The following is a 5,744-nucleotide window of genomic DNA, read 5'->3' as shown; positions in this document are numbered from 1 at the left end:
TGTCGTCACCGATCGTCATGGTGACGCACACACCAGTCCAGGGGTAATATCACCATTTCCCTCTGTTGTTGGCCAGTGTCTCCCATGTGTGAAAATCGATGTTTCAGGCCTTCATGTCCTGCTTGCAGGCATCCTTGAAGTGGGGCTTTGGGCATCTAACTGGTCTTCTGTCTCCGGCAACCTCCCCATACAGAATACCCTTGAGAATGTGTCATCTTCCATCCTGCAAACGTGCCTGAGCCAGCAAAGTCACCTCTGCTTGACGAGTGTGAGCATACTCGGGAGATTTGCTTTTGAAAGCATTGTTACATTTGTGATTGTGTCCAGTGTTTATTTGTGCAGTGTCTCACTGTCTTTTGCACAACTGCCTTGGCTAATTTCAAGTCATATAATGTTCCGGCTGCTGGTTTCATGTTGTGCATCAGGTCGGTTCTGCTTTTTTCTTCAATAACAGATGTCATCTCTGCTGAGTAGGTGGGGAAGAGACAGTTGCCCACCTCCTTCTGGAATGTGTCTTTGCAAAGCAGGAAAGCGATGCAGTGGTTTTTGTCGTGTTTCATCCCAAGCAGCTCGGTTACACAGGAGTCTGTGCTCGACGGGCTGTTCCCAGGGATGCTCACCGAGATAAACATCAACTGCTGCTGGAGGACCATCAATTTGGTGATATACACTCTTTGGTCTGCCCTAAACTTGCTGGTCTTCCAGCGCAAAAAATTTGTCCACGACCGAGTGTTGCAGACTGGCACATTCCAAGGTCCAGGACTACGTGCTGATGGACGCACTAAAGCTTGGGGTAGCCGCTGCAAAGGCTCAAAGGGGAAGCACCATTGTGCAAGGTCCCCCTGCCATAGTGAACTGGACCCATGGGAAACCCCTCGGGCTGTATACACCAAATATGGTTTTGCTGTAAAATGTAAATGGCAGGTAAAATGGATTGGGGGGGTTGTGTGGCAACTCACTCCTGTATTGAAGAAAACTGATTTCTTTCACACTTTTTGGAATGTCATAGAGTCATGGAGAGGTACAGCACTAAAACAGGCCCTTCGGCCCACCGAGTCTGTGCTGACCACCAACCACCCATTTACACTAATCCTACATTAATCACATATTCCCTACCGCATCCCCACCTTCCCTCAATTCTCCTACCACCTACCTACACTCGGGGCAATTTACAATGGCCAATTTACCTATCAACCGGCAAGTCTTTGGCTGTGGGAGGAAACCAGAGCACCCGGTGGAAACCCACGCGGTCACAGGGAGAACTTACAAACTCCACACAGGCAGTACCCAGAACTGAACCCGGGTTGCTGGAGCTGTGAGGCTGCAGTGTTTTTTTTTCCAGATTTTTATGAATACAGTATATTTTGGAAAAACAAAATTCTTAATGAAGTAGGCGCAGTCGATGGGTGCACCGCCTTCACTATCTTTCACTGCCACCCTAACGGTGTTACGCACCCCCTGGCCTGGAGCTCTGGTGTTGGTTGCAGCCATTTTTACTTGATGCTTTCCTGGGACAAGTACTAAATCCTCAACTGACAGGGAAACCACCACCACGGTAGATCTATAGTCCCAAAGGGCGGAATGCCCTAAATACGGTGCTGAAACCACCTCCCACCCCCCCCAAGAAAACACAAAAACAGCACCTGCATTATCAAACGCCACTGATCACGGTCTCTCCCCTGCCAGCTAAGTCCAAGCATTGAGGTGGAGAAGTGTGTACTTGGAGCTGCGAAGAAACGAGGACGAGTGTTTATAGCAAAAAATATTTGGGAGCAGAAACACTGTCCAGCAACAGCGAGTAAATTCTATTTTTGATTCATATAATCAGGGGTGAGCGCAAAAGCAGACCCCCAACTATCACAAATTCTGCAGTTGAGTATCCCACATTTGAAGACATCACAGGCATCAGCAAACCCACAGTACAATAGGTTAGCCTCATCCTGGGGGATCTTTATTCTTTATTTCCAAAATACACTTTATTCATAAAAATCTGTAACAATTACATTCCCAAACAGTTTAAAACAGCATCAAGTCAGAAAATACAAACAGTGCAAAGGTGATCAGTTTCCTTCTATACAATCATGAGTTGCCTCACAACTCTTCCATTTCATTGTCATTTTACATTTACAGCACACAGAATTTTCCCGATACAGTTCGAGGGGTTTCCCATGGATCCAGCCCCTCAGTTTAGCTTGGTGGGGGGACCTTACACTGTGGCCTTTCCCCATTGAGCCTTTGCTGCGGCTGCCCCAAGCTGCGCCCCTCAGCACGTTGTCCTGGACCTTGAAACGTGCCTGTCTGCAACATTCGGTCGTGGAAAACTCTTTGCACTGGAAGACCAGCAAGTTTCAGGCAGACCAAAGGGTGTCTTTCACTGAATTGATAGTCCTCCAGCAACAGTTGATGTTTGTTTCAGTGTGCGTCCCTGGGAACAGTCCAGAGACTCCTGTGTTATCAAGCTGCTTGGAATAAACCAAGAGAAAAACCACTGCATTACTTTGACTTTTTTTTTTGGATCATAGTTTTTTCTATGTTAGGTAAGGATGCTTTGAACTGTCACACACTGACACCTGACATCAAACACCACCTCTTACGGTTTCAATACACAGTTGTATAAATCATCTTGTCACGCTATTCAGAATCTGATGCTGCGTTGACATGGTAATTCTTCGCAGCTATTGCCCTGTATAATTTATTAGACCTTTCAAGAAAATACTGCATGTATCCAGGGCCTGCAATGCTCATGTGCATATTACCCTTGAAAGGATATCAACACGCTTCACCCCGCCGCTCAGTTGCCTTCCTTCAGGCCACCGGGAAGTAATTGTTTGCCATCTCTTCCTTTGAAACACCATTCTGAGTCTGATACTTTGGAAAAAGCAATGGAGCAGCTCTGTAACACAGGAGTCTGTGCTCTACGGGATGTTCCCAGGGTCGCACACTGAGATAAACATCAACTGCTGCTGGAGGACTATCAATTCGGTGAAAGACGCCCTTTGGTATGCCCTGAACTTGCTGGTCTTCCAGCGCAAAGAGTTGTCCACGACCGAATGTTGCAGACTGGCACATTCCAAGGTCCAGGACTACATGCTGAGGGACGCACTAAAGCTTGGGGCAGCTGCAGCAAAGGCTCAATGGGGAAAGACCACTGTGTAAGGTCCCCCCAACAAGCTGAACGGAGGGGCTGGATCCATGGGAAATCCCTCGAACTGTATCGGGAAAATTTTCGTGTGCTGGAAAATGTACATGGCATGAAAAATGAAATGGAAGGGTTGTGAGGCAACTCACTCCTGTATTGAAGACAACTGACCTCCTTTGCTCTGTTTGTATATTTTGACTTGGTGCTGTTTGAAACTGTTTTGTCATGTATTTTTTCCAGATTTTTATGAATAAAGTATATTTTGGAAATAAAAAAAAAATCCTCGACATATTGAGCTAAAAAGTTCTCCTGTATACATTTTAAGATCTCCACTCCATCTAAGCCCTTAACGCGATGACTATCCCAATTAATGTTGAACATTGAGTTCAATAATTTCGGAGCATGAACGGCCCCCCATTTTACTTTAATTTTTAGTTATTTTTTCTTTTTTACATTTTTTTTGTATGTTTATTTTTTTTCATCTTAGTTTGTTCAGTTTGCTTACCCACTGTTTTTCATGTTTATACTTGCTGCTGTTCAATTTTCAGTCCGTTAACACCCTATCTGTTCTAATGCTTTGTCTTTCAACACAGCGTTAACATATTGTTTGCCTTTGCTCCATGACCTTCTGGTCAGCTGTTCTGTGACCTTGTCCTACTTACACCTCCTTTGTTATCTCTTGCCCCACCCCACGCTTTACTTGCTTATAATCTTTTACATATCTAATAATTGCCAGTTCTGAAGAAGGGTCAATGACCTGAAACGTTAACTCGGCTTCTCTATCCACAGATGCTGCCAGACCTGCTGAGTATTTCCAGCATTTCTTGCTTTTTATTTCAGATTTCCAGCATCCGCAATATTTTGCTTTTATTTTATGTATAACCAGGGTGTAGCTATAACCACGTGAATGGTTTATTTGGAGCAGAATGATGTTTTTCATTAGAATAAATATTTGAAACCATAAAGTGTAGCCCTTTATCCCCACAATAAAAACATGGCTCTTATTTTCTAGACTTAACGATTTTTAGGTTGGCGACCACAATGAGATGTTGAAGAACCCCATTCTGTTCCGGAGCTGAGGGTTGCAGACCCCTGGCCTAAGCAGAATGAAGCAGTTTGAGAACTGAACCTGACTTCACAATGGACCACAAGGGGACTAAAGAGATTACGGTCAATATTCCCTCCAATCTATCAGACCATGAAAGTTCCCATGCAGGCTGCACATTTTTATTAAGGTTATTAAGATAAAGGTTCTTTCTCTTCAAAGGTGTTCAGAGGGCGAGAGAGAGAGACAGAGGGAAATGACCCGACTCCAGAAAAGAATGCAAAATCTGCTCTGGCTGCAGTCGATGGGGGTCGAGGTCAAGGAGGACTTCCAGCAGGCCTCGCTCTTTGCCACGGAGGCCTCCAAGATCATCTTCCGGTCCAGAGTCCTCTGCATTGAGCAGGATGAGACGTGCTCGCGTTTCTTCTTCCAAAAGAGAGAGCTCTGTGATCAGCAGCTTGAAGGAACAGGATGGCTCAGTAAGGTCTTCGCAGTCTGACATAGCGGCACAGTGGCGCAGTGGTTAGCACCGCAGCCTCACAGCTCCAACGATACGGGTTCAATTCTGGAGACTGCCTGTGTGGAATTTGCAAGTTGTCCCTGTCTCTGTGTGGGTTTTCTCCGGGTGCTCCGGTTTCCTCCCACAAGCCAAAGGACTTGCAGGCTGGTAGGTAAATTGGCCATTATAAATTGCCCCTGGTATACGTAGGTGGTAGGGAAATATAGAAACAGGTGGGGATGTGGTAGGAATATGGGATTAGTATAAATGGGTTGTTGATGGTCGGCACAGACTTGGTGGGCCGAAAGGCCTGTTTCAGTGCTGAATCTCCAAAAAAAAAATTAAAGATTAGCAATTCCTTTCATGCTGGGCTGTAAGACGCGAAGCCCACAGACAGCACGGCTTCCCAGTTCTTCCTGTCATCTATCACAGAGGTCTTGGAAGACAGCATGAGGGAGAGACTGGACAAGCCGCTAACTCTGGACGAGCTGAGAAAGGCCATCAGGTCCATCGAGACGAGTACATCTCCCGGAAGCGACGGCTTACCGGCTGAGTTGTGTTCGGCCCTGTGGGACTGGGTCGGCCCAGACCTGCTGGAAGTATACGAGAGTATGCTCCTGGCCGGCAGCATGTCAGAATCCATGAGGAAAGGCATCATCACCCTCATCGACAAACGGAAGGGGGTGAGGGCGGAAATCAGAAATTGGCGGCCCATCTCACTGTTTAATGTAGATTACAAGATTCTGTCCAAAGTCATCGCCAGTCAAGTCAAGTCTGGTCTGCAGTTGGTGATTCACCCTGACCAGACCTGCACTGTACTCAGCAGGAAGATCTCTGATAGTCTCACACTACTCAGGGATATGGATATCTGCCTCATCAGCTTGGACCAGGAGAAGGTTTTTGACGGGATATTGCACACATTCATGATGGACGTGCTCTCCAAAATGGGATTTGGGGAGGGAATCTGCAATTGGTTCCAGCTGCTTTGCACAAACATCAGTAGTGCTGTCTCAATCAATGGGTGGGAATCATAAAGTTTCCTGATCCAATCTGCAGTCAGA

General features: G+C 46.2%; 1 non-coding gene across 1 annotated transcript; it reads right to left on the bottom strand.

Moving 5' to 3' along the window:
• Positions 1-1,825: 1,825 nt before the first annotated feature.
• LOC137359275 (U1 spliceosomal RNA) lies at positions 1,826-1,992 on the bottom strand. The gene has a single exon (XR_010971486.1). It is a non-coding gene; the product is annotated as a U1 spliceosomal RNA (small nuclear RNA).
• Between the last annotated feature and the right edge of the window lie 3,752 nt (positions 1,993-5,744).

Source organism: Heterodontus francisci, unplaced genomic scaffold (genome assembly GCF_036365525.1).
Source record: "Heterodontus francisci isolate sHetFra1 unplaced genomic scaffold, sHetFra1.hap1 HAP1_SCAFFOLD_84, whole genome shotgun sequence".
Lineage (NCBI taxonomy): Eukaryota > Metazoa > Chordata > Chondrichthyes > Heterodontiformes > Heterodontidae > Heterodontus > Heterodontus francisci.
This window is presented reverse-complemented; position numbering and strand designations above follow the sequence as displayed.